Raw genomic sequence first — 17638 nt, 5'->3', positions numbered from 1 at the left:
ATAGACGTTGGAGTTGGACAGACCTAGGTTTGCATCTTGGCCCTGCCTGTTCTTAGCTGGGTGATTTGAGAGAAGTCATTTAACTTCTCTCAATCCTGGCAACCTCAGTCAGTGTGGCAGAGCCATACGACCTATTACCCAGAAATGTCTAATTTACTGCCAGACAAATAAGTTCTCGAGATTTTGATGCATTTCTCTCCTCCTTGCCCAGTTGTTCACTGGGGACAAAAAAAAGGAATATAGCAAGTGGCTAGAGAAGGAAGAGGGGGGGAGGAGCTTGTATGTCTTAAGTGTCATAAGCATGAGCAGTACGTGCCCAAGCCCACCTCTTCCCCACCTGGAGTAAATATTAACTTCTGCATCAGGAAAATGCGGAGTGGACGTTGTTTGAGGACAGTGGTGGTGGCAGAGTGAGGGTTAACCGGTAAGCCTTACTGGGAGCATTTGGATGCCAGGTTAGTATCCCTTTTTTTCTGAATGCCGGCCGTGGCTGCCTGGGTCCTGATGACGCTGCATCCCATGAGAGGGGAGCTGAGCACCCTGAAGCCCCTTGTCGCCAATTCTGGGGCCGTAGAGCAGAAAGTGACGACAGCCAATGAGTCGTCATCGACAGCAGTGGGGACCCTGGTGATGGCTGCTTTCTTGTTTTTTTCCTCTTTGGAAGATGAGTCAGTGTATCGTGAGCCGGGAGATGGAGCTCTCAGCCGAGTGGCCGGGATGTTCTGTCAACACAAAAGCAGCAAAAACAGCTCGTCAGGGCTCTGAGCCGATCCTTTGGCTAGGGTCATTTTAAGGGAGGACTGGGCAGTACAAGATGCCGTTGCCGGGCATCGGGATGGGGGCAACACTAGGTAACTCAACAGGGCTCTGTAGACCCTTGAGATTTAGGATCTTAAAGCAAAAATGCGGCAGGGCTTGTTTCTAGTGCTCATCTCACTGGCCCCAGCTGAGAGACACCTTTCCGGCCCCAGAAATCCCTTTGGGATTCCCACCCGTGGTTCTGTCTGGGACTGGCTTGGCGGTCGATATCTTGCATAGAGGCCGAGTCTCTTCCTGGGGTGGAGGTGGTACAGACAGCCCTGTGAACATGGCGTCCCTGGACCCCAGGAGCAATTGCACATCACGGAGAAGTGCTGCCTTTGCGCTCCTCCTCTGGCTGCTCAGATGGTAGACCTGTAGCACCAGCCTTCACTGCTGCAGGCAGCTAAAGGTCAGCCCTTGGGCAGTTGGCTTCAGCTGCCCCTTTCCTTATTTGTTTCAGGTCAGAGCTTATCTCCCCTTCATCTTCCGCACTGCCTTCTTTGGTGAAGTACTGGGCCTTGAGTTCTTTACCTTTTCTATCTGTCTTTTATTTTTGCGTCATCATGGCAGCTCAGTGTTCTAGGCTTTTCTTGAATCTGCAGCATTGCGCTACAGGCGCGTGATCCCCCAAGTCTCGCCCCGCCCCGCCCCGCCCCTTCGAACCTCCTTGGGAGCAAGAGAGAAGATGGGTCTCTACTGCCACTGAATCGTGGCCAAGCCATTACCCTGGCATCTGGCTTCCCTTCTTCTCCTGTAGCTCCCTCAGTCAGTATCTTGGGGCTGGGGAACAAACAACTCCTGTGTGGGGATTGAGGGGACAGCCTGGCCCAGGGGCTCCCTCTTTGCTTTCCCCATGTGCCATTTTCCATTCTCATGCTTTCCCGTAGATGATGCTAGCACTGACATTTGTCACTGGGCACCTCCTCCTCTCCCCAAGGACCTCCAAGGGTGACTCATTTGGGATTGCTTGGAGGAGTGGCTCCTGAGCCTTGGGAGCCAGAGGGAGCAGGGAGACTTAACCGAGGTCAAAGGAGAGAGCAACGCTGAGCAAGGGACAGAAGCCAACCACCGCACCCAGAGTGCGAAGGCAGCCGTGGCCCCTCCTCGTGTCCCCCTGAGCCTGAGCAGAGAGCGGCTTGACCTAAAAAAATCGCATGTATGTGGGTGTTGGATCGTTTTGTGCCTCTCATAGCTCTCTGATCAGAGCTGTGTCTCTCACAAGAGCCTGGATTCCAGACTTCTGGGAGCTCTGTGGTCTCAGGTTTGTTTTCTGAAAGATGCGATGGACAGGCCCTCCTGGATTAGCCCCTGTGCCCTTTGGAGCTGGCCCTTCTTCCCAGTGCTGGGACCTCTCAGTTCCCTCAGCCTTGTTTTGCTTCTTTCCTTGGATGGGGAGCAGCTTCTCGGGACCCTGGTCACAGGGGGTCTGCAGATTCATCACTTGGCCCTGTGAGCTGAGCCCACCTGTCTTCCTGTCTTTTCCTCCCCGCAGAGAACTTGGGAGAGTTTAGCTCCACGAGTAGGTGGCAGCCTCTTTGAGACTCAGACCCAGCTGAGGATGGGGCCGTATGCTGAAGAGTCGTCATTCTGGTGGATAGAATAGGCTGTTTGCGTTTATTTGGAACATAAAAAAAAAAAAAAAAGATGCTAGCAGCCCTGGCGCTTTGCGGTAAGTATTTGTCTGCATTCTTTTACCTTCTTCTCTGTCTTCAGACATCAGAACTGGATAGATGTCTATTGAACCCAGTCAGCTGCTGTGCCTTCTCCACTTCTGCACACCCCCGCCCTCCCTCCTCCAGGAGAGAGGACTGGATTGATTTCCTGGTGCTACTGGGGAGCTGCAGAGAGGCTAGAATTCAGTGTTCCACCCACGCGCATCCCCTTCACATTCAGGAGAAGTCGATTCCCCCTTAAAATGGAGTCCACGGCCCTTGTCCCTGGGCGCAGAGTGTTAATGGGCTGAGTGGAAGGACTCTGCTTGCCCTCACTGCCCCCATCCTGGAGGGGAGGCTCTGAGTTGGCTGGCTGTGGGAGGATAGTCCTTGCCAGCACCTAGCATGGTTCTCTGCCAAGTTCTAGCTCCAAATCTCTAGGCTGGTAGGAACCTAGACTATATATAGCATTGTGCTAAGCAATTCTTATCGGACGTGTCTGCCCTCCCCTGCAGGAGAGGAGCACTTCTATCAGACAGCCGGAACCCAGGGAGTGCGAGCCATTTCCAAGGGCCCTTTTATTCTGGGAAGGTGTGTGTGTGTGCCTGTGCACGTGTGCGTGTATCTGGTTCAGAACTGCCAGGCTTTATTTCCTTTCCCCTATTTCAGATGCTGATAGAATCAAAGGTCATGCTGGTTGAGGGTGCTGATGGGGCCAGGAGAGGCAGGTAGTTCTCCGATGGTTACTGGGCTCGGAGGAGGAGAGGCACGGGCCAGAGGACATGTGGCAGAAGGCACAGTTTTGCTTCACATCAGAGGCCAGCCTCTGTGTTCTTTTCTGAGTCTCTCCTGATTTCCCTGCTTTGCCTAGGTTGTCTTTTGACCTCTCTCTTCCTTTGTGGGCCCCTTGCATTCCCTAACATCCTTCACCTCTCCTTCTCCGCCCTTTGCTTCTCTCCAGGATATGTGAGGATAAGCTCAGCCGCAGGCATTCGGAGCTGTGCCCGTCTTCCGCCTTTACTCCCATTCGGGTTTCTGGAAATCTGGCTTTAGGCAGGGAGAGAGGGCTCAGCCCTCAGGAGGACGTGGCATGGTGAATGAGGGTGGATGTGGCATGGTTGCTGGGTGGTGTTGACTGCGCGGGGTGGGTTAGAGCCGCGTTCCTCTCCCAGGTGCTGTTGAGCCACTGATTTGTGTGGTTCTGTGACCGCAAGCACTGATTGATGCGACCCGATCCCAGCCTTGTCAGTGAATCACCACTGGGCCGCTTAGTGGAAACCAGACACAGGGAGGAAAATAGGATTTAACCCCTTCCCTGCCTTCCAGGTAAGTCAGGAGTGGTCTGGCTGCCTGCTGGCCTTTCCCCATCCCCACTCCCATTTCATGAAGACCATTTTCCTTGTTCAGGGGTAATCCTCAGACTTCTCCATTCACAATCTCAGGAACAATTGCTCTCTTCTTTCCATTCTCCTATTCCTGGCTTTTCTGTGAATGGGGTTAGTAACTAAGAAAGGGGTGGGGGAAGGGTGGCCAGCTGAAGTGATCGGCCTGCTAGGAAGTGTGGGAGATATCTGGGGCGTGTGGCTGGGTGTGGCTGTCGGCAGAGTGGCTGGGCCTCCCACGGTGACTGAATGGAAATTCTCCTTGGCCCTTGACATCTTCAGCCTGAGGTCCTCTGGCTTTAACCCTTCTGTGGCCCTGGGAGCCTGCCGGGAGCCTGGGCACCCCGTTCCCTGTGTTCACAGAACACTTTCTCTCTTGCCCTAGAACGCCTTTAGCCTTGCTGGCAGTCCAGAGGCTGTGGTCTGGGGTTTAGACTACGGAGTGAGCGGTGGATTTCAGAGCTCTATCCCTGACTTGTGGGGTTTTCTTGGAGTGGTGAATCACTTTTCTTCTTCTAGGCCCTCACCTCCCACTTACAAAGAAAACCGTGGCCCATAAGCCATTACAGAGACAGTCGAGGTTGAAATGTTTTTTGCTGTCCCGCTTGAGTCTGGTCACAGTAATAGCAATAGAGATTAAAAAAAGACGATGGCCCCCAGAACCAGGGAGCTTGGTCACGTTAGAGACAACCCAGAAAGCAGACTCTAGGCACTTGCCACGTCACCCGGAAATCTCTCTCCTATCAGTAGATTACTGTAATGCTCTTGGCCAGGCCGGCCGGTTGGAATTAGCCACCAGCAGATTTGTCTGGGGCCTACAACTCAAAGGAATGGTGCTGAGTAACCGTGGGACGCTTTGGGCACCTATGTGATCCCACCTCCAGCACATACTGGTCGCCACTCTTTGTTCATGTCTAGTGGATGTGGGTGTTTCTTCTTCCCCGCTCCACTCCCACGACTGCCCGGGGAAAACCGGTACATCCTGCCTCCCAGCTCTCCGTCTCCTCTTCTCCCTGAGTGAGATGAGAGTTTCTCAGCTGGGCGTGAACAGCTCCAAAATCCTTGCCCAGTGAGGAATCTGGGACCGTTTGGAAGAGCCTGGTGTCTCTTCCTTCAAGGAAGGCGCTGAGTCTCGGCGGTGGGTAGGCATGGCTGTGGACATGGGATCGAATACAGATAAAGAGGAGCGATCAGCTTGGTGCAGCTGGGGTATGTTCCTCGAGATGCACCAAGAGTCTGCCCAGAGCTGGCTGTAGAGCTGGGGCCACACAGAGCTGCTGCCCTCCTTGGGAGCCTCGGCACTCGTGTGTGGCAGGTTCCTGGCCCTAGGCGGCTCCCTTTCCCACTGACACAGCCTTGCCCTTGGCCAGATCAGTGACCAGGGTTGGAAGCAAAGGGGAAGTTCATTTTGCTCCTTGTGACGCAGTTGTCTCTGTGGCATTTCTGGTATTTCCAGAATTGGAGTTGATGCTTCCCTGGTGATTTTCCTGTGTTTGTCCTCCATCTCGTGCTCCTGTGCCCCCTGCCTACCCGCCTGGCCTCTGCTGACATGGGGCATTATATGTTGCAAGTCAGGTTAGCAGGATAGTTGGCATCCCGAGAGGAGGCGCCAGGCATATCTGGTGATTTTTACTTGACCTTTTAATCCCTGAGGTCTGGGAGCCAGGAAGCGGCGTTGGGCCTTTCCATCCGGGATCCAGCAGAGGTTAACAGAGCTGGGGCGGGTAGAACAGGGCCACTGTGGCTTGGCCGGGAGGTGTGGAGGAGGGGCTCTGCCAGCAGCCCTGATTGGTCAGCACCTTGTGTGTCCCATTGAATCCTGGTTTGGTCAGGACTGTGAATTGTTTAATGCATATCTTGGCTCTGTCCCTTGGCATAAGTGCCCCTGAGGCTGCAGCTGCAGCTCGAGAGGATCAGTCCTGTGTGCTGGTCACTCTTCGGGGCATGTTCCCTCCTTCCGAGATTCATAAGAGGGGCTGCCCTTTTGCGCTAGTCGGTTGCCTGGGGGAGGCACTCATTTTGCTTTCCTTTTCTGGGACATCAGCAAAACATAGATTAGCTTTAGTTTGTTGTTGCCTCCCTCCACAGGGGCAGTTCGTGGGCTGATGAAGCCAAATGAACCCTCTCCAGGGCACCCAGGCCTTTGAGGAGCCTGGTGAATACAGTGTCAGGCCTGGGCCGGGGTGGAGCAGGGAGCCAGGATGGAGAGAGCCACCTAAGGGTCACCTGACCACACCAGCAGAGCCAGGAGGAGGGTGTGGGCGCGTACGCCGTGCTCGGCCGGAACCGCCTGCTGTGGCCCAGGGGTGGGTGTGTGCCCCGGGAGGGTCTGGGTCTGAATACCTGGAACTGAAGGTGGCTTGGGGTCTAGACCAGCATCTGCAGCAAGGCACAGAAAGAAGGTGTGAGATGGGTCTTTGGAGAGGGAAACCTTATTAAGGGCTATGATGTCAGGTGTGGTACTCTTGCCCCATTTTGGGGCTCCCCCCATAGAGTTTCATCCCTAGAACCCTAGGAGGTGGGTGTTAGCTCCCTTCTATGGTTAAAAAAATCCTGGATTATGTTACTTAACCGAGGCTGCACACGCAGGGAGTGGGGTATTGAATTGGGTACATCTGATTCCAAAGTCTGTGCTTTTTCTGCCCCCCCCATACCCTCTTAGGCTGAAGTCACATATTTGAGGGAAGTAACCACCCTAGAGGATAGGCAACCAGAGTGAAGGAAGGACCCGATACCCACGGGAACTTTTCAGTCAACGGGGAAGGCAGGGCCACATTCCTTTTTAGGGTGGCAGGGCAGAGGCAGGTACCCTTTGGTGTCTCTGGAGAGGCAGGGCTGACCAAGGCAAATGTATTTTTTCTACAAATATGTATCGAACCTCTACTTTATGCCAGGGATGGTAATAGGTGCTGAGATGAAAAAGTCAACAAAACAAAATTTCTCCCCTCATGGGACATACATCTTAGAAAGAGGAGAGGTCATTAAAAAAAAAAAAAAAAAACTTAAAGTAGACTTTATATGGAGAGTGTGTGGAAATGAAGCATGGGGGCACCCATACATAAGGAGGTCCAGGTGATGTCAAAGCAGTGATGAGGGGTGGGGAAGATTTAAGAGACCGAAGACAATTAGCCACCTGGGAAGTGATAGAGACGCTAACCTCCTCTTTCTTCTTAATAGGGAAGAAAACCCATGGTCCCCAAAGATTCCAGATCCAGAGTTACATAGAGAGCCAGGGACCAGGGTAGGAGGGGACGTCAAGTCCGCTGGTCGCCAGCAGTTCTTTCCATTAGTCACAGCTGCCCTTGGCCTCTTGTCTACCCCCCCACCCCCACCCCCGCCACGAGGTGCCAGCTGGCTTCTCCGCCTCATCCTGTTCACCGTGCACCTCTCTTGTCCACGCAGCACAGGGGAGCATTTGGGTGGTTTGTCGAGTCACTGATAAAATATGTGCCTGCAGGAGGCGGACGCTGAGCTCAGCCTGTCCTGCCAGAACGGGTGGTTCCGAGAGCTGATTATCACGATAGGAAGGGCCAGCACCAGGGTAAGGGAGAAAAAGTCACCTTGTGTCAAGGCTTGGGCATGCTCTGTGCCGTGAGAGGTGAAGGCAGGGTGGTGGTGCTAGAGGTGGGCGGGGGACAGGGCTGTTTCTGCTGTGTGCAGCAAGAGCTCAGGGCTTGTTTACTTGGTGGAAGAGGTGGCCGGGCCCATGGTGAGTCAGGCCACGCGATGCTGCCCTCCTTAGCCCCGTGTTTGAAGCACGGTCCACCTGGACCCCGGAGACGGCCATCTGCTGCTGGTGTCTGGCAATGCCCTGGGCCAGGGTAGGGTGGCAGCGGGATGAGGTGGGCTGTGGGGCCTCAGGGACGGGTGGGCAAGGGAAAGTAGGTTTTAGGTTGCTTGGGGTAGAGGTGTCAGCAGGTCTGGATTGCGGTTCTGGCTCCGTTGGTAAAAACTCACTCACGGAGCTTTCCTCTTTGGGCCTCAGTTTCATTATCTCTGCAATGAGAGGGTTAAACCAGCATCTTCTCGCAGGTTCCTGCCGGCCCTGAAATTGGGGTTCCCTGGTTGGTTGTACATGAGGGTGTTTATTAGAAACACAACACAAGGAAAACTTGACCCACGTTATAGGAAGAGGGGATCTTGAAGATCTGACAGCCACTGGAGTCCTTTTTTTCTGAAGAGTTGCTGTCAGCATGTATTAGGGAAAGTGGGTGGAGACCATTTTCCAGGGCATCCTAGAAGGGCGAGGGAAGGGGCTGGAGGTTGTGTGAGAGTGGTGGGTCCAGCTGGTTGCAGAGGACACAGACTCCAGAGGGCGTATTCTCAGGTGTCCTCCAAGGGGCCTGTCTGGACCAGGCCATCAAGGGAGCTGCTAGGGACACTTGCCAGGCTGCAGGGGGTGGCTTGACTTATCGTTCTCTAGGAAAGATTGCTCTGTCCTTTCTGACCCTAAATCCTGAAGAGAAAATAGGACCTCCGAGTTGGGGAGGGCAAGTCTCAACAACTGCTCTAGGCTTTGTGCTCCTGTCGTCAGGACGTTTTTCTTTATATTGAGGCTCCTTTTCTCATGTCGTTGTGTAAGGTCTTCTATTTAAAAGGAAAAAAAGAATAAAAAACAAAGATAAAAAATACCTTAGCACCACGTTTCCGTTTTGGCTTTTTAGTCTTCAGTCACCTTTAATAAAAGAGCAAAATTAGAACACGTGGGAAAGCCTGGGGTCCCAGGGCGACAGCTGCAGCCAGGCAAGGCGGGGCTGGGGCCCGGAGTGGCTGGGACTCCGGTGTAGCTCCTCTGTGGCTGCCTTGATCCCAAATTACCACCTCTTCTCCAAGGCTGCATGGGTGCTACATCGTGTCATCAGTTCAGCAGAATGCAGAGTTTTAAAAAGGGCTGTGTTTCTCCAGACCCTGTCTGCTTGCCACTTTGCCAGCCATTTACCTGGGATTCATAGTAACCCGTGAGCCTCCGAACTGCCCCACCGTCCCTCCCTAGTATGGTGTAGTGAGCGGCAACTGGGGCCAGGGCACAGGCAAGAGAAGAATTGATTAGTCATAATCATCTCACGCTTTGTTTACCATGTGATGTTTACAATTCTTTTCACATTTGCTAGCTCACTTGATGCTCCTGCAGCCCTGTGAGGGTTAGATGGTATTGCCCCATGGTTGTTGAAACTGAGCCGGAAAGAGTGTTGACAACATCTGACTCTCAGTGCCTGCTAATCTGGATCTCCCACCCAGGTCTCCTGACTCCAGTTGTCATTTCCCTGGGCTCTAGTGGCACCTGATACTGACCAGTGGGACAAGGGTAGGGGGGGCTGGGGCTGGGACAGTTTGCTTTATCTCTGTAGGCCTTGGGTCCCTCCTCTGTACCTTGAAGGGGGATGGAAGCCTCAGGACATCCTGGTTCTCATGTTCTGTGATTCTTTTGATTTCTTGGGGCTTCTGTCAGAACTGACTTGCACATTTTGGCTGGGAAGACAGCCACATACCGTGTGTTCCTGGAGAGGTTTCCTACACTTGAAAGCTTCTGGACTATGGCATGAGGTGAGGTGAAAGAGAAATCTCTTTGCTCAATGTAATGCTTCAGACCGTTCTCACACATCTGTGTGGCACTCACTGCCTGTGCATTCAGGCATGTTTCTTCACTTAGAGGCAAGGCCTCGTGGTGGGTTTGTGGAGCTTTTCCAACAGATTTGCCCTGCGCTTTGCCTGTTGTGCAGGTTGTACATGCATTGCCTGTTTGCTGGCTGAGGTACCCTGCCTGCTGGAAGGATTGGCGCATGTGCTTTGTAAGGTGTAAGATACTGGAAACACTGGCTTCAGCTCTGAACATTTGCTTCATGATTGCCCTGAAAAAAATCAGCCTTAACCGTGGAGAGAAAGGTGGGTAAGAGAGTTCGTGGGTCTATGTTTTCTCTGAATACTGACATAAGGGCCACCGCGGGAGAGCGTCGGGCAGGGCATTTTGGTCTTACTGCTCTGTGTGTGACCTTCATGGGAACAGACCCAGCACGAGTAGGAAGAGAAGAGAAAATAACTCTTCACCTTTATTTAAAACACATTTAGCCATGGTGCTTTAGGCTTTGTAGGAAGGTCCTCCTCAAAGGATGGGGCCTCAACAGGAGGCCCGTGGGGAACAGAAGAGAAACTGGGATGATTTTGCAGGAGGGCGATTTAGGCCAGATGTCAGGGAGAACTGTGGCATCGCTTTTGCTGAAGGTTACCAAGGAAAGACGACGCCTGTGTGTCTGAGACGGGGGAATCCTGAATACCCTTGAAAGGATCCCTCTGGTCCTGAGCCTTAGGACTTTGAGAACGTCCCTGGGGTAACACGTGGTTTGGGTGCCAGGCTCCAGGACGGGTTCCCTGTCTCCACTCCCTGTGTTTCCTTGCTGCCTTTGAGGCAGGCCTAAACCACAGGGCATCGGATCTGGAGCTCTAGCTTTGTTTCCCCTGGCAGAACTTTCTGGATTTGACCCTAAAGAAACGGAGTTGTTTGCAAATTGAGAGGGGAGGAAGGTATGTGACCTCTTATCCCTTCCAGGAAAGGGCCCAGGGCTTGTCCGATCCTGTATTTGTGCCACCTCCCATTCCCCCAGGACAGTTCCCCTAGCCTTAGGGAGCTTTGTCTGGTCTTGGAGGCAGGAGTGAGTGAGTACGTGTGCACTGGGGTGGGAGGCTGTGGAGGAGGCAGGGCCAGACATGGTTTGCTGGGAAGAAGTGCAAGAGAGCAGAGAGGAATAAATATCTCAGGGCAGCCCCGCAGCTCTGGGAGCCACGGCTGTTAGCTGCTATGCCAAAGGCACACGTGTACGTTCAGACAGGCATGCTGTTTAGAGGTAAGCCAGAGTTGGAAATCAATCAGTTAATGGCCAAGTGAGAATTGCATTAAACGTGGTAAGTCATATGTCCTTTTGTGCTCTTACTGTTGTAGATTGAGCATCAAAAAGCCCGATAGTCTGGGTACCTTTAGGTGGACTCTGTCCATAAGCTCATACTTATTTTAAATTTACTTTTTGCCTCCTGTCTGTCAGCTTGCGGGCTCTCTCTCCTTCCTGAGGCCCAGGAATATTTGCCCATCCATTCGTGTTATTTCTTGGGCCACGGTTCCTCCAGGGTCTCTGACATCATTGAATATGTTACTTTTATTTGAAGTGTAAACATCATAAGGTCACTCTAGAGATGAACATGTCTGCTAGGCGGAGGCTGCCCACAGAAGCTTCCTTCCCCACAGTTCGGGATCAGATTCAAGGGCATCCTTGCTGGGTCCCACTTGCCACATGTCATGCCTCTATTTGGGGTAGGGGTGCTCAGGTGTACATCCCCTCATACCCTAGTAGCTCACTTCTTTTCAGCTTGAACCCTGAGTTGTGGCCTTGGAAGCCTGAAGCCACGTGTCACCCTGCTAGATGAGGAGGAGGGGGGCCAGAGTAAGAAGGGGACAGAGAAGGAAACATGGACTCCTGACCACAGGCCTCTCTCCAAGACAGGTGAACTCTGTGTTCAGAAAGGAACTCATTTAATCTCTTGGCTCTGATGGAAGTTATTTGTATTTTTCTCTTCCTCTCTCTTTTCCCTCCTCTCTCCCTCCCCCCCCCTCCCCCCAGCCTCCAAAGAATTTAATCTGCTGGACAACAAACAATACTGTTATAAAACTTTGAAAACAAGAGGGCGAGGCCTCCCTGACAAGGAGAAGGGCATGTCGGGTAACAGCCCGAGGGCGCGCGCCAGGCCCGGGATGGAGCCAGGCAAGAGCCCAGTTGGCTGGGTACCTGGTGCCTGCCCCTGCCCGGCCCACCGGGAACGTCATCCCCAGCCCAGAGGGGAAGGAACTGAAACAAAAGGGGAAGCAGAGACACATTTGAAAAAGGGAAGTCGTGTGTGTTCCCCTCTCTGATCTGATGGGAATGCACCAGACTGTGAAACTTCCTCCTCCACCTCCTCCCTCCCCTTTCTTCCCTCCCTCTCCCCTTCCCTCCCTCTTCCCCCTCCTCCTCCTCCTCCCTCCTCCTCCTCCTCCTGCTACTCACTGTTCCTGGTCTTAAGACTGGCAAGCAGAGGTCCTGATAACAGGATGAGGCTGGAATAGTGGTGCAGGCTGTGCAGCCGTGAGCCAGGCCAGCTAAAGAGGAAGCGGGAGTGAAGCATGCTCAGAGTGGGCTTTGGACTCTGGACCTACCCTCAGGCCCAGCCTCCCTCCCCCATCCAGGGAAGTGGAACCACGTCACGGGGTGTGTCCCAGCCCACGTGCTCTGCCAGGTGTGTGCCCAGGTATTGGGTAGACTGCCCCTCAGAGGTCAGTGGATGCGCCCTGCGCTTTCCCGAGCAGGCTGGGAGCTGTGCTCTGGGGAGAACGTCTGACTTGTCGAGATGCCATGCGCTGTGCAGGGTGGAGTGGTGGCTGTGCTGCAGAGGCCTACCTTTGGAGGGGCTCCTGGGAGCAGGAACATGCTTCTCCCAGCAAATGAGGGATGCGGTCCTGTGGAGTGTGGCGTGAGGGCCTAGCCACCTGGTAGGATTCCGCGTCTGCTAGTTGTTTCTTGGCACCTAAAGGAGGGGGTGGCTGAACTCAGCCGGGGAATGGGGTGGGTATGCTGGGCTTGGGAACTTTTCTCCCCCAACCCCAGGGTTTGATTGCCCCAGAGACTGAAGCTTCCCTTCTGAATCCATCTTCATTGGTTTGGGAGTGGTGAGGGAGCAGCCCTGGTGGTTTTGTCTTGGAGCTGTGTTGGTGTGGGCCCGTGAACAAGGCGCAGGACACTGTGTCTGTGTGATAGCCCACCTGTGTGCTCGCTTTTCCTCTTGGACCCCTGTCTTCCTTGAAAGCAGCTCAGGGCCCTGCCCATCCTCCTCTACCAGGGCTGGGCCGCTCCACCAGGAGGACGCCAGGCCTCCGTGCCCCAGCCCCGCCCAGCGACCCTCCTTCCCTCGGCAGCCACGGTGTCCTGCCACCCCCGCACCCCAACCCCATCGCACCCCACGGGCAAGGCACGATGCGTTCTCCCATCCGGCCAGCCAGCCAGATCCAGGGCCTCTGTGCCCTGCGCTGAGTCAAGAAGGGTTTGAGACTGAGGATTTATCTGGTATCTGGTAGTGCTGAGGTGGAGGCTGAGAAGGGAACTGTAGGAAGGTGGCTCCGTGGACCGTCGGCCTCCATGCCCCTGACCTGAGAGAAGCCAGAAGAGCCGGTGCTGGGCTTCCCTGAATTTGGAAGGTAGCTACTTCCTACCCTGTTTCCTGAACGGGCAGTGGAGAGGCTCCCTGGGGGCTGGATATGTTGTTCCTACTTTAGGATCTAAGACTCAGTCACCGATGCCTCTTCTGGAAAGTGCGGTGGTCCCTGGATGCTGAGCCCTCCTTTGGGGACAAAACTGTCTGAAAGGGCAAGCCAGGTGGTTTTGGGGGTGGAATAGGGGTAAGGGGCCTTTGGGCCAGCACCATGTCCCTTCCCCATCCTGCTCTCCGCCCTCCCCACCCCTTACCCTTCATTTTATCACCCTTTCCTCTGATTCATTAACCACGTAAGACAAAATGTTCAGGACATGATCTGGGCTAGAGCAGAGGGTAACAGGAAGCTGGCCGGGACCTTGCAGTTCATACATACAATGGTCTAGGGTTGTCTGGAGGGCAGGACGCTCCCCCTGTTTCACAGGGCCTTCCCCAGCCTCCCTCTCATTAAGCTCTTCCTCCGCTTCCAGGAGCCCTGAAACCAGCATTCTCAGTGCTGAGAAGATGGATGATTGGGGCTCAGCTTCCGGCACCCCACCCCCGCCCTGGCTGGAACTTGCGTCAGTCATGTAAGTAGCTGTGACTCAGCACCCAGCACTGCTGGGTCAGGAGGGAGAAGCCGCTGCCTTGGCAGGAACTTTCTAAGTGTGCTGAATTCAAACGTGTTGTGGTAGCTCAGAACCCAGCAAGCAGGATTGGGTTCCCTGGGATGAATGTCTGTTTGTTCGGTGGGTTTTCTTGTGGATTTCATCAACAAGATTTTTCTCCTTCCTCTTTTTCCTTCCATGTTCTTTTCTGGGTGTCTACCAAGTGAACCAAGTAGAAGGCTCTTCGCAATCTCTAGACTGAAATTTAACCAGTAGCCCTTGTGAATCGTATTTAACCCTCAGGTGTGTTTTGTTTGACCTGCACAGGATTGTGTATGTGTCTGGTTTTGCATGCCTTTAGATTAAATACAGCCTTTTGGGGTTGCGGGGTTCCTGCTGCATGCTGCTGCTTCCTTTAAGTCTCCTGCCTAGCCCTCTAATCATTTGAATATGCTTTGACCAGCCTCCCCCAGCCAGCTATCTTTAGAGATGAAGACACTGAGGCCCAGACAGGGGGATTGACAGGCCCAGATCTCAGAGTCTGGGTTCAGCAGGAATTGCACTCACGGTGTTCTGATTCACTCTGTAGTGACCTTTCTTCACCCTTGGGTCCTGCCCAGGCACAGGAGTGGTCTGGGCATGATAGGCCAGAAAAGCCTCCAAAGAGAAAGGCCTGGAGCAGGACTGGGGCTTCCAGACCCTCCTTCCCTGCACAGTGACATCTCCTAGCACTCACATAACCCCTCCTCTGGGAAAGTGGTTTTCCTTCCCAGGCTGCCCAGCCAAGCCCTCCTTCAGCCAGTTTGCTTGGTTGCTATTGGGGCCAAGGTGGGAGAATCTGACCACCCTTAATCCTTGCTAGAATCCTCAGCAGGCTGGGGCTTCTGCCTTCCTAGGGGCCTCCGTGGACCCCTGGCTCTCAGAGCAGGAAGGGCAAGCCCCCTCCAGACCTATTATAAACCACCCTACTATGTCCAGTTAGGGAAAAAACTCCAGCTGGCTTCAGGGTATCAAGACATTGCTTTGCTGACTTTGAAAGTGAGAACCCTGGTGTATCTATTGGGAGGGCTGACACCTGAGCAGATGCTTTTCTCCAGTGGAATTGAAAGAGAGCGAAAGGTTTAGGGACTAAGATGACTCCCCCAATCCAATCCCCCTTCTTATTTTAGGGTGTTTAAAGTGATACATTGTTAATGCTTTCTTATCCCTTCTTCCCGAGAATTAAGAGTATTTTAGAATTCATGAGTCAGGATGCCCAAATTGTGATTTGTATCCATTAGCTTTCTCAGTTTTCTCAGTTGCTCCCCTACTCTGTACAGATCTGCTGGACTTTGGGGTGGCGCTTAGCGGTGCTCACACATTAATTCAGTGACCACACCGATGACCCAGAGAAGGACAGAACTTCAGTCAAGCAAGAGCCAAGCCTGGATTCAGAGGAGGCTTTCCCGGGGCAGGGATTTTTGGGACAAGACCTGAGGGATGATTTGGAGTTACCCAAGGGTGGGGACGGGCTGGAGGTAGGAGCTATGGGTTTGTGGAGAGTATTCCAGAAAGAGGGGACAACACGTGCAGGGCCTTGTGGGCAAAAGCATGAGTTCTGGAATGACACCTGTGTGACGCCACCATGAGAAGGCGTTTGATGGTTATTGGCCGTCAGAAGTTGCTAAGGAAGAGCTTGGCTGAAGTAAAAAGCTGGAAATTACCAAAGGCAAATCTTATCTAACCCCCTCATTTTCCATGGGTCCAACCCCAAGTTAGCGATTCTCATTTAATACTCCAGACCCTGCAGCCCTCGGTTACCTGGTGCACAAGGCCAGCTGCTCACTGCCGTCTCAGCACTCAGAGCCCTGCCCTGCCCTGCAGATCTGGCCCTCAGCGCTCCCCTCTGTGACTGAGGTCTTGGAAAGTCCCCTGGTGGCAGAGCCTGGGACTGTGTCTGAATCCATCCAGGTCCATTCCAGGCTGGGCAGGGCGGGTTTACCTTTGGTGTCTTCTCCAGTGCCACGGCCATCCTGTGGCAGGCTAAAAAGGTGCCAGAGGTGCAGGGAAGCAAGGCAGGCTCCTGTAAACCACTCAGCCCCTTGCAGAACCAAAACCGTGCGCCCTTCTCTACCTGTGTGATGTGTTTATATAGGCAGCATCATCGCATTTCCACACAGGAGCATTGCCTAGGAATATCTGCCCTGCCTCCCCCCTCCCCCCAGTCTTGCTGTAACAGTTAAATTCAAGACAGAAATGAGATGACACTCAGGCTGTGGAGCAGGCAACAGTGGGTAAGGGGGAACACAGATTTCTGGAATTAGTCCTGGGTCTACATCATTGATTAGTCAGGTGGCTGTGGACAAGCTATTTAACCTCACCAAGGATCCAGGTCTTCTTTGCAAAAATGGAAGGAATACCTCCTTTGTACGATTGTTATGAGACTTAAACAGCAAAACTCTTGGTGTTCAAATTTTCTTTCCTTCCTGCCCTGCAGCAGCACACACAGTTATTTCTGGAAGCCACAAAAAATATAATGTAGGTCTAAATAATTGACAGGGAACCTAGAAACAGATCCTACTCTCTATTCTCTCTCATGGTTATGGTATCAGATGAAATATGACATATTTTCTTAGCTTCAAACAACCAAAAATGATGGTGCCAATAGGAAAGGGAAAATCTAATTTGGAACATAGTTTGCAAATCTTACTTTCAGTGTTTTGAAAACAAAACTCAATTATTGCATCAGAGCATTGTCTACTCAATGAAGTTTTACCAGTCAGGTTTTTTTTTTTTTTTTGCAGAATTTATTGTGATATATTCACTTAATCATGTATTCCATCCAAAGTATATAATCAATGAGTCAGATTTTAAAGCTATACAGAGGTCAAATATTACCAGTCAATGGCGTCATGTTGTAATGTTCTGACGCAAAATGGGTGGGAAAGGAAAGCCCATGCTCTTCCTGGAACAGGACACACAGATTTGCCCTGGTCCACATGAGACATACCCTTTGTGCAGTGGTTAGAGCCTCCGAGGCACAAGGTGGTGAAATGCAAGTGCAATGATGTATCTGAAAACATTCCATACTGTGAAATGCTATACAAATACAGAGTGGTACCGATGTAAAAATTGATAACGTTTTAATGACAGCTTTGGCTGTTTTATTTCATCATCCATAAATAATAATTATTACATTTGTAGTGACTGGTTTTGAAATTCAGTGGCGTTAACCTCAGATTGATGAGTTTTGTACGACTGTCATCTGTTTGAAGCATCAGCCATGACTTCCATGCAGCTTTTGAGCATCACTGTGTAAATCTTCTCTGTTCATTTCTAATGGATCATTCTATTACGTCCTGTCACAAGTAGAACCGCAAGAAGACGTTTCTCCTCGGGGCAGAGGCTGGGTCTCCGCTTGCCTCTCCCTTCTGTCTTCGTTGAGATCCTCTTCTTCTGGAAGCTGGTTTCACATGGTGGCTTAGATTTTTCCATCTTTGTATCTAGCACCATTTGAAATCAGTGTTTTAGGAGTAAGAATTGCAGCACAGCAGAGGGCGGACTGCAGAGGAGCTGCGGCTCACGGAACTGGTTCCTCTTCTCTTGGCACCTGAGCTGATTCGAGAAGTCGAGGGGAGAACTTAAAAGCCAGATAAACTCCTGAGTATGTAGGGGCTTTGGCGGGATGATAGTGGGGAGGTGGGTGTATTTAAAGGCAGGAGCAGAGGTTCTGGTTTTGCTCATCACTGAAGTGTTGGGGGTGGGGGTTAGGCGTGGTGACCATGTTATTCCGTTGGGTGATGCCTACTGGGTATTTGATTGTAATAGAGAGAGGACAGGGCTGTATCCCTGGCGGACTATTTCATCCACATCAGACTGGGCTACCTGCTTCCCGAGGGGGCCCCTGAGTATTCAGCTGCCGAAGCCAGACTTGCCACCTGCACGGCCGGGGTGCAGCGCCCCCCTCCCCCCCAGGAGCGCCACTGGACCCATCTCTTACACAGGCTGA

The 17638-nt window shown here is 52.6% G+C and overlaps 1 long non-coding RNA gene across 2 annotated transcripts in view; it reads left to right on the top strand.

The window, feature by feature from the left end:
* Positions 1–17638, top strand: part of LOC143680989 (uncharacterized) — a 61650-nt gene extending 44012 nt beyond the window's left edge. For both annotated transcript variants that reach the window (XR_013174283.1, XR_013174282.1), the window contains exon 4: positions 1–17638. This exon is cut by the window's left edge. This is a non-coding gene — a long non-coding RNA (uncharacterized LOC143680989).

The sequence above is a fragment of the Tamandua tetradactyla genome, chromosome 4, assembly GCF_023851605.1.
Source record: "Tamandua tetradactyla isolate mTamTet1 chromosome 4, mTamTet1.pri, whole genome shotgun sequence".
NCBI classification, from domain to species: Eukaryota; Metazoa; Chordata; class Mammalia; order Pilosa; family Myrmecophagidae; genus Tamandua; species Tamandua tetradactyla.
Note: the sequence above shows the minus strand (reverse complement) of the source record. Positions and strands in the feature narration are given on the sequence as shown.